Raw genomic sequence first — 10457 nt, 5'->3', positions numbered from 1 at the left:
GCACCTCGCGTGCACCTTCGTCGGGGTGGGCACCTTGGCTGGGTTTGCCCCGGCTGCGCTCCGAAGCGGGGTTATTGGAGCGCCGCCTCTTTTTTTGTCGGAGCGTTTGGTGGGGTTTCTCGCATTGGCTCTTCCGAGGCCCGGTTGCCACCCTGGCGCGCACGAAGTCGGAAGTAGGGTTAATTGCCCGGGTGCGCACCTTTGCCAGGGTGGGCACCTTACCTGGGCTGCGCACCAGGGCGGGCTCAAGATGGCACGCGCGTTCCGTTTTTTTCACTATCTTTCAAAACGGAAATTTTAAAATCTCCTTTTTTTTTTGCCTTTTCTGGAAATTAGTGAAGGCAGCGCATCAAAGGTGCGCACCTCGCTGCCCACCTTGGTGTGCTCTGAGGTGCGCACCCGGGAGCGCTACGAAGTGTGCTCCAAGGTGCGGCGTGCACGTTGTCGGAGCCCGGTTTGCCCCGGGTGCGCACCTCGCCTGCACCTTGGCCGGGGTGGGCACCTTGGCTGGGTTTGCCCAGGGTGCGCTCCGAAGCGGGGTTACTGGAGCGCCCCCTCTTTTTTTGTCAGAGCGTTTGGTGGGGTTTCTCGCATTGGCTCTTCCCAGGCCCGGTTGTTGGGTGCGCTCCCACCCTGGCGCGCGCGAAGTTGGAAGTTGGGTTAATTGCCCGGGCGCGCACCTTCGCCAGGGTGGGCACCTTGGTGCGCACACCTTGGCTGGGCTGCGCACCAGGGCGGGCTCAAGATGGCACCAGCATTCCCTTTTTCTCACTATCTTTCAAAACGGAAATTTTAAAATCTCGTTTTTTTTTTGCCTTTTATGGAAATTAGTGAAGGCATCGCATCAAAGGTGCGCACCTCGCTGCCCACCTTGGTGTGCTCCGAGGTGCCCACCACGGTGCGCAACGCCGGTGCGAACCCGGGAGCGCCCCGATGTGTGCTCCAAGGTGCGGCGTGCACGAAGTCGGACCCCGGTTTGCCCCGGGTGCGCACCTCGCGTGCACCTTGGTGCGCACACCTTGGCTGGGTTGCGCGGCCTGGTGGGCACCATGGTGCGCACCAAGGAGCGCTCCGAAGTGTGCTCCAAGGTGCGGCGTGCACGAAGTCGGAGCCCGGTTTGCCCCGGGTACGCACCTCGCGTGCACCTTCGCCGGGGTGGGCACCTCGGCTGGGTTGCGCGCCCTGGTGCGCACCAAGGAGCGCTCCGAAGTGTGCTCCAAGGTGCGGCGTGCACGAAGTCGGAGCCCGGTTTGCCCCGGGTGCGCACCTTCGCCGCGGTGCGCACCATGGCGTGCACGAAGTCGGAGCCCGGTTTGCCCCGGGTGCGCACCTCGCGTGCACCTTCGGCGGGGTTGCGCGCCCTGGTGGGCACCATGGTGCGCACCAAGGAGCGCTCCGAAGTGTGCTCCAAGGTGCGGCGTGCACGAAGTCGGAGCCCGGTTTGCCCCGGGTGCGCACCTCGCGTGCACCTTCGGCGGGGTTGCGCGCCCTGGTGGGCACCATGGTGCGCACCAAGGAGCGCTCCGAAGTGTGCTCCAAGGTGCGGCGTGCACGAAGTCGGAGCCCGGTTTGCCCCGGGTGCGCACCTCGCGTGCACCTTCGCCGCGGTGGGCACCATGGCGTGCACGAAGTCGGAGCCCGGTTTGCCTCGGGTGCGCACCTCGCGTGCACCTTCGCCGGGGTGGGCACCTCGGCTGGGTTGCGCGCCCTGGTGCGCACCAAGGAGCGCTCCGAAGTGTGCTCCAAGGTGCGGCGTGCACGAAGTCGGAGCCCGGTTTGCCCCGGGTGCGCACCTCGCGTGCACCTTCGCCAGGGTGGGCACCTCGGTGCGCACACCTTCTCAATGTTTTCTTGCCTTTTCTGGAAATTGGTGAAGGCAGCGCATCAAAGGTGCGCACCTCGGTGTGCTCCGAGGTGCGAACCCGAGAGCGCTCCGAGGTGCCCACGAAGTCGAAAGTCGGGTTAATTGCATTGTTTTCCCCGGGTGCGCTCCGAGGTGCGCAACATCGGCGCGCACCAAGGAGGGCTCCGAAGTGTGCTCCAAGGTGCGCACGATGGCGTGCACCTCTGGTGCGCACGATTCGGAGCTCGGTTTGACCGGGGTGCGCACACCTTGGCTGGGTTGCGCACCTTTTGTGCGCTCCAAGGTGCGCACGAAGTCGGAGCTCGGTTTGCCCCGGGTGCGCACCTTCGCCAGGGTGCGCACCTTGATGCGCACGCCTTGGCTGGGCTGCGCACCTTGGTGGGCGCCATGGTGGGCGCCATGGTGCGCACCTTTCGTGCGCTCCAAGGTGCGCACGAAGTCGGAGCTCGGTTTGCCCCGGGTGCGCACCTTGGTGGGCGCCATGGTGCACTCCGAGGTGCCCAAGATTGGTGCGCACCAAGGAGCGCTCCGAAGTGCGCTCCAAGGTGCGCGCGAAGTCGAAAGTTGGGTTAATTGTCCGGTTTGCCTCGGGTGCGCACCTTGCGTGCACCTTCGCCAGGGTGGGCGCCTTGGTGCGCACACCTTGGCTGGGCTGCGCACCCGGGCGCGCACACCTTGGCACCCGCGTTTCCTTCATTTTAAATTTTTTTTTTTTACAATCTCTCAAGTGGGAAATTCTATAATCTCAACTTTTTTTGCCTTTTCAGGAAACTTTTGAATGGAGCGCATCATTGGTGCGCTCCGAAGTGTGCTCCAAAGCTCTCTCCAGCTGCGTGCACCTGCCCCGGCCACGCACCCGGCCCCGCCCAGCTTCGCTCACCTGTCCCGGGCGTCTGGTGCGGAACCTTAGAGTAAGAAACATCACCGTGCACCTTGGCCAACGTGCGCGACTCGACCGAGCGCGCACTGGCCGAGGTGCACACCGATTTCACCTGGGTGCGCGCGCAGCACCTCGGGCGCACCGGGGTGCGCGCACAACGCCCGGGTTGCACCGTGGCCTGTGTGCTCGGGGCGCCTCGGGTGCGCGCTCGGTGTCGCCCCCGCGCGCGCGGTAGTGCGGGCAGCGCACCCCGGCCCGGCCCGGCCCCGACGAGAACGCAAACGGGCAAAAGGTTTATTCAAATAGCATTGCGACGCCCGGCGAAAAACTAAAAAAGGGTGCAACACCGGGACTTCCCGGGAGGTCACCCATCCCAGTACTACTCCGGCCCAAGCGCGCTTAACTGCGGAGTTCTGATGGGATCCGGTGCACTAACGCTGGTATGATCGCACCCGTTATGAGCTTGTCGCAGTGTGTACTTAGCAAACCGCGACCCACGTGCGAATCCACCCCGGCCACCCACCCCCGTCGAGGTGCACACCCTCCCTCGCGAAGTGCGCCCCGTTCGCCAAGTGTGAGCCCTGCCCGGGTGCGCGCACCTTGCTAGGGCGTCGGGTGTGCACCCGGCCCGGCCTACGTGCGTGCACCTGGAGGGGGCGTCGTGTGCGTGCAGTGTCCCGTCTGCAACGCGGTGCCCACACACCACCTCGGGCGCAACGACCTGCGCTCACATGTGGGCCGAGTGCACCTTGGTGCATGTTCGGGGCGCCTCGGGTGCACGCTCGATCTTGCCCCGGTGCACCAACGCGCTCGGTTTGCCCCGGGTGCGCACTTGGTGCAAGGTGGGCACCCAAAATAGGGATCAAGCACCAAAACACAAGTTTCGGGATGCAAAATGGGACCCAAGGACCACAAATGCGTTCCAAGACCCATGATGGGTCCACGAGAACAAAAATGTGTTCCGAGACTTAATAAACAAATATTGGGTTTTAGGAGAAGAAACATGCTCTGATGCCCAAAACGAGAATCGACCCCGAAAAGGCCACAGGCAAAAAGTGGGATGCGAGACAAAAAAAAATGGGACCCGAGGACCAAAATTGGGTTCCCAGGTCGAAGACAGGGCAACCGGACAAGAAACGACCTCTAAGGCTCGAAATGAGTCCCGACGACTAAAACTTGACAAGAAGCACCCATCAGGCACCCAACTCGACACCCATGGGATGCCGACCCACCCGGGCTTCCACCTAGCACACCTTGGCACCCACCCACCCTCGCACCCAACCTCGCACCCAACTTAGCACCTTTGAACCCACATTGGCACTCACCCTGACCCTGGCACCTTGGAACCCACATTGGCACTCACCTTGACCCTGGCACCCACCTTTGCACTCACCTTGGGACCCACCCTGGCTCCCACCTCGGCACCCACCCAGACACCCACCTTGGTTCCTTGGCACCCACCTTGGATCCTTGGCACCCACCCCGACACCCACCTTGGCACGCAACTTGGCTACTTGCCACCCACCTTGGCTCCTTGACGCCCACCCCGACAACCACCCCGTGACCTACCCTGGCTAGGGTTGGTGCACACCCACCCTGGTGCCCACCTTGGCACCCACCCTATGACCCACCTTGGCACGCACCTTAGTACCCACCCCGTTACCCACCCTAGGACCCACCCCGTGACCCACCTTGGCCAGGGTGGGTGCACCCACCCTGGTGCCCACCTTGGCACCCACCCATCCTAGCACCCAGCCTGTGACCGGGCTTGGAACCCAACCTTGCACCCGCACCCGTCTTGGCCAGTGTGGGTGCGCACCCATCCTGGCACCCACGTTGTGACACACCCTTTAACCCACGCACCCTAGCACCCACGTTGGCACCCACCTTGGAACCCAACCTAGCAACTTGGCACCCACCCCGTGACCCACCTTGGCATCCACCATAGCAGTCGCCGACTTGGCACCCACCTCGGCACCCACCTTGACACTTGTGGACCCACCTTGCCACTCACCCTAGCATCGACCCATCCTAGCACCCACCCTGGCACCTTTGCACCCTAGCACTCACCCATCCTAGCACCTAACCTGTGACCCACCTTGACACTCACCCTCGCACCCACCTTGGAACCCAACCTAGCACCCACCCACCCTGACACCAACCCTAGCACCTACCCACCCTTGCACCCACCCTGTGACCCATCTTGGCACCCACCCATCCTACCACTCAACCTATCACCCACCTTCTCACCCACCTTGGCATCCACCTTAGCACCCACCCACACTGGCACCTTGGCACCCACCTCGGGCAAGGTGGGTGCACACCCACCCTGGCACCCAATTTAGAACCCACCGAGCATGTTACCCACCTTGGCACCCACATTGCAGCCCACCCTAGTACCCACCCTATGACCCACATTGGCATCCACACCCTAGCACCCAGGCACCTCGACACCCGCCTTGACACCCACCCTAGCACTGAACCTGTGACCCACCTTGGAACTCACCCTAGAACCCACCCACCCTGTGAACCACCTTGGCATCCACCTTAGCACCCACCCACCTTGGCACCCACTCTAGCACTCACCCATCCTAACACCCAACTTGTTACCCACCTTGGCACCCGCCCTCGCGTCCACCTTGAAACCCACCCTAGCACCCACCCACGCAGGAGCCCACCTTGGCACCCAACCTAACACCCACGCATCCTGGCACCCAACTTGTGACCCACCTTGGAACCCACCCTAGTACCCACCTTTGAACCCACTATATCACCAACCCACCTTGGCACCCACCCTATGACCCTCTTTGGAATCCACCCTAGCACGCACCCACCCTGGCACCCACCATGGAGCGCACCCTAGCACCCACCCACCTCGGCACGCACCTCAACACCCACCTTGGTGTGCGCACTGCGCCAACCTCTCAAAGACCCTATGTGGTGCGCTCCAAAGTGTACACCTTTGGTGCGCTCCAAGGTGCGCACCTTTGGTGCACACCGAGGTGCACACCAAAGTGTGCACCGAGGTGAGCACCAAAGTGCACTCCAGGGTGCACACCAAGGCGTGCACCTTTGGTGCGGTCAATGCAAACGAATTCGGAAGTTGGGGTCGATGTCCTAATCGCTGCTGCAGACTACACGTATGAGAATCGGACAAATAGCTTTATATAGGGGAGGTGTTGCGTTTGATGGGTCGACTCCCCTGGTTGTGTGCACTGCACCAACTTCAAAGACCCTGTCTTGTTTAAGAAGTCAAAAGTTGGGGTGGATGTCCTAATCATTGCTGCAGTCTATGCATGTATGAGAATCAGACAAATAGCTTATATAGGGGAGGTGTTGCATTCGGTGGGTTGACTCCCCTGGTTGTGCGCACTGCGCCAACCTCAAAGACCCCGCATAGCAGAAGAAGTCGGAAGTCGGATTTTGGTGAGCACCAAGGCGTGCACCTTTGGTGCGGTCAACGCAGACGAATTCAGAAGTTGGGGTGGATGTCCTAATCGTTGTTGCAGGCTACACATGTATGAGAATCAGACAAATAGCTTATATAGGGGAGGTGTTGGGTTTGATGGGTCAACTCCCTTGGTTGTGCGCATTACGCCAACCTCAAAGACCTTGTTTTCGTTAAGAAGTCAAAAGTTGGGGTCAATGTCCTAATGGCTCCTGCAGGCTACACATGTATGAGAATCGGACAAATAGCTTATATAGGGGAGGTGTTGGGTTTGATGGGTCGACTCCCCTGGTTGTGCGCATTACGTCAACCTCAAAGACCTTGTTTTCGTTAAGAAGTCAAAAGTTGGGGTCGATGTCCTAATTGCTCCTGTAGACTACACATGTATGAGAATCAGACAAATAGCTTATATAGGGGAGGTGTTGGGTTTGATGGGTTGACTCCCCTAGTTGTTCGCATTACACCAACCTCAAAGACCTTGTTTTCGTTTAGAAGCCGAAAGTTGGGGTCGATGTCCTAATTGCTCCTGCAGGCTACGCATGTATGAGAATCAGACAAATAGCTTATATAGGGGAGGTGTTGGGTTTGATGGGTCGACTCCCCTGGCATTGCGCCAACCTCAAAGACCCTGCATTGCGGATGAAGTCGAAAGTCAGAGTTTGGTGTGCTACAAGGTGTGGTCGAAGGTGCTCACCTAGGTGTGCACCTTTGGAGCGCAGGAAAAGTGCCCTCCAAAAGTGCGCACCTTTGGAGTGCACAAAAGTGCCCTCCAAAAGTGCGCACCTTTGGAGCGCACAAAAGTGCCCTCCAAAAAGTGCCCTCCAAAAGTGCGCACCTTTGGAGTGCAGAAAAGTGCCCTCCAAAAAGTGCCCTCCAAAAGTGCGCACCTTTGGAGCGCAGAAAAGTGCCCTCCAAAAAGTGCCCTCCAAAAGTGCGCACCTTTGGAGCGCAGAAAAGTGCCCTCCAAAAAGTGCCCTCCAAAAGTGCGCACCTTTGGAGCGCAGAAAAGTGCCCTCCAAAAAGTGCCCTCCAAAAGTGCGCACCTTTGGAGCGCAGAAAAGTGCCCTCCAAAAAGTGCCCTCCAAAAGTGCGCACCTTTGGAGCGCAGAAAAGTGCCCTCCAAAAAGTGCCCTCCAAAAGTGCGCACCTTTGGAGCGCAGAAAAGTGCCCTCCAAAAAGTGCCCTCCAAAAGTGCGCACCTTTGGAGCGCAGAAAAGTGCCCTCCAAAAAGTGCCCTCCAAAAGTGCGCACCTTTGGAGCGCAGAAAAGTGCCCTCCAAAAAGTGCCCTCCAAAAGTGCGCACCTTTGGAGCGCAGAAAAGTGCCCTCCAAAAGTGCGCACCTTTGGAGCGCACAAAAGTGCCCTCCAAAAGTGCGCACTTTTGGTGCGCACCAAGGCGCTGGTTCGGTCGTTGCAGGCGAGTTCGGAAGTTGGGGTCGATGTCCTGAGCGGAGGTGCAAACTACACAGGTGTCGGAATCGGACAAATAGCTTATATAGGGGAGGTGTATGCTTCGATGGGTCGACTCCCCAGGTTGAGCGCACCGCGCCAACCTCAAAGACCCTACGGTATGGATGAAGTCGGAAGTTGGGTCCGATGACCGATTCGATTAGTAGGTATGCTCATGAGGTCGGAATTTGGGTCCGATGACCTGCCATGTGCAGGAAGGCGAATGTTGGCACTGTGCGTTGCAAGGTGCACACCAAGGCGCTGGTGCGGTCTTTTTAGTCGAGTTCGGAAGTTGGGGTCGATGTCCTGATCGGAGGTGCAAGCTACACAGGTGTGGGAATCGGACAAATAGCTTATATAGGGGAGGTGTATGCTTCGTTGGGTCGACTCCCCGGGTTGAGCGCACCGCGCCAACCTCAAAGACCCTACGGTATGGATGAAGTCGGAAGTTGGGTCCGATGACCGATTCGATATGTAGGCATACTCGCGAGGTCGGAATTTGGGTCCGATGACCTGCCACGTGCAGGAAGGCGAATGTTGGCACTGTGCGTTGCAAGGTGCGCACCAAGGCGCTGGTTCGGTCGTTGGAGGCGAGTTCGGAAGTTGGGGTCGATGTCTTGATCGGAGGTGCAAACTACACAGGTGTGGGAATCGGACAAATAGCTTATATAGGGGAGGTGTATGCTTCGTTGGGTCGACTCCCCGGGTTGAGCGCACCGCGCCAACCTCAAAGACCCTACGGTATGGATGAAGTCGGAAGTTGGGTCCGATGACCGATTCGATATGTAGGCATACTCGCGAGGTCAGAATTTGGGTCCGATGACCTGCCATGTGCAGGAAGGCGAATGTTGGGACTGTGCGTCGCAAGGTGCGCACCAAGGCGCTGGTGCCGTCGTTGCAGTCGAGTTCGGAAGTTGGGGTCGATGTCCTGGTCAGAGGTGCAAACTACACAGGTGTGGGAATCGGACAAATAGCTTATATAGGGGAGGTGTATGCTTCGATGGGTCGACTCCCTGGGTTGAGCGCACCGCGCCAACCTCAAAGACCCTACAGTATGGATGAAGTCGGAAGTTGGGTCCGATGACCGATTCGATACGTAGGCATATTGGCGAGGTCTGAATTTGTGTCCGATGACCTGCCATGCGCAGGAAGGCGGAATTTGGGTCCGATGACCGAGTTGATGGCGTGCCATGCGCAGAAAGGCGGAATTTGGGTCCGATGACCGAGTTGATGTTGATGGCCCGCCATGCACAGGAAGGCGGAATTTGGGTCCGATGACCGATTTGAAGGCGTGCCATACGCAAAAAGGCGGAGTTTGGGTCCGATGACCGAGTTGATATTGATGGCCCGCCATGCGCAGGAAGGCGGAATTTGGGTCCGATGACCTGACATACGCATGGAGTCCGACTCGGGGGCCGATGTTCGATTCGATGACTTGCATTGTGGGTAAAGTCGGAAGTTGTGGTCTTTGACCCGATTCGATGACCAGACTTCGGCTGCTTGAGAATCGGACAAATAACTTATATAGGGGAGGTAGTGTTCTCGAGCATCCTCCCCCCGTGCCCGTTTATGTCGATTGATGCTGGTGCTCGACTGGTTGGAGCGCTCGGATGCAAAAATCTTGCACCAGGATTTATCGATTGTGATGGACACGGCAAGTCTCCTGATTGCTATGCAGGAGCTCATCGTGAATCTCTATGCGGCCTTGGTATGGACTCGACCTGCGGAATGGTTCGGCAATGGTAGTCGCTCCAACACGTCCTTGCAATGGCCACAGAGGTGATTCGACTAGAGCTCCAGTCTAGCTTTTGGGTTGCTTGGCGGACTGGTATAGCCGCGATCGAGTTCCGGCCATGAACGTTTTAGATAGCTCTTGGGCTTTCTGGGACCGAAGTCGGAAGTTTGGGCTGTTGTCCGATTTGATGACCATTCTTCGGATGTGTGAGAATCGGACAAATAACTTATATAGGGGACTGTGTTGTCTCACGCAGCCCCCTCCGTGCCCCTCTATCTCGACCGATGTTGGTGCTTGAAAGGGTTGGGATCGCTCGGATTTATAAACGTGCACCACCATTTGTCGAGTGTGAGGGACGCGGCAGGTCTCCTAAATGCTATGCGGGCGCTCTCTGAGAATCTCTATCCGGCCTCGACACAGACTAGTCTTGCTGAATGGTTTGGCACTGGTAGTCGATCCAACACGTCGTTGTTGTGGCCGCCTAGGCGATTCGATTCGAGCCCCCGTCTAGCTTTTGGGTTGCTTGGCGGATTTTGCCCTATCCGCAAGTGAGCTCGGTCCCTAAACGTTCGAGAAACCCGATTGCTATGCGCCGACTCTCTTTCTTGCGAGCCTCCATCTAGCTTTTGGGTCTCTACGGAACGGAAGTCGGAATCTGGGACCGTTGTTTGATTCGACGAGGCAGACTACGGTTGTGCGAGAATCGGACAAATAACTTATATAGGGGAGGTGTTGACTGGAGCATTCTCCCCCGTGCCCCTCTAACTCGACCAATGCTGGCGCTCGAACGGTGGTAGCGCTCGGATTTTCATTGAGCGCCAGCATTGGTCGATTTAGAGGGGCATGCGAGATTCCCGAATGCTATGCGAGGGCTCTAACGGAAATGTCTATTGGTTTCGGTATGGATGCAATTGCGAGTGGTTCGGCAAAGGTAGTCGTTCCGATGCGTCCATGTCGTGGCCAAATCGATAATTCGATTTGAGCCCTCGTATAGCATTTGGGTCTCTCGATGTGATTCCGCATTCCAGTCCCTTTGGGCACTGCTTGAGCCGCATCCCAGGGGGTTCCCTTCCCAATAATC

The 10457-nt window shown here is 58.4% G+C and overlaps 1 non-coding gene across 1 annotated transcript; it reads right to left on the bottom strand.

Annotated features, from left to right (window-relative positions):
- Window positions 1-3079: 3079 nt before the first annotated feature.
- LOC131861431 (5S ribosomal RNA) lies at window positions 3080-3198 on the bottom strand. Its single transcript, XR_009360505.1, has one exon. It is a non-coding gene; the product is annotated as a 5S ribosomal RNA (ribosomal RNA).
- Window positions 3199-10457: the final 7259 nt, after the last annotated feature.

The sequence above is a fragment of the Cryptomeria japonica genome, unplaced genomic scaffold, assembly GCF_030272615.1.
Source record: "Cryptomeria japonica unplaced genomic scaffold, Sugi_1.0 HiC_scaffold_26, whole genome shotgun sequence".
NCBI classification, from domain to species: Eukaryota; Viridiplantae; Streptophyta; class Pinopsida; order Cupressales; family Cupressaceae; genus Cryptomeria; species Cryptomeria japonica.
The sequence above is the reverse complement of the archived record's forward strand: the minus strand, read 5'-3'. Positions and strand labels throughout refer to the sequence as shown.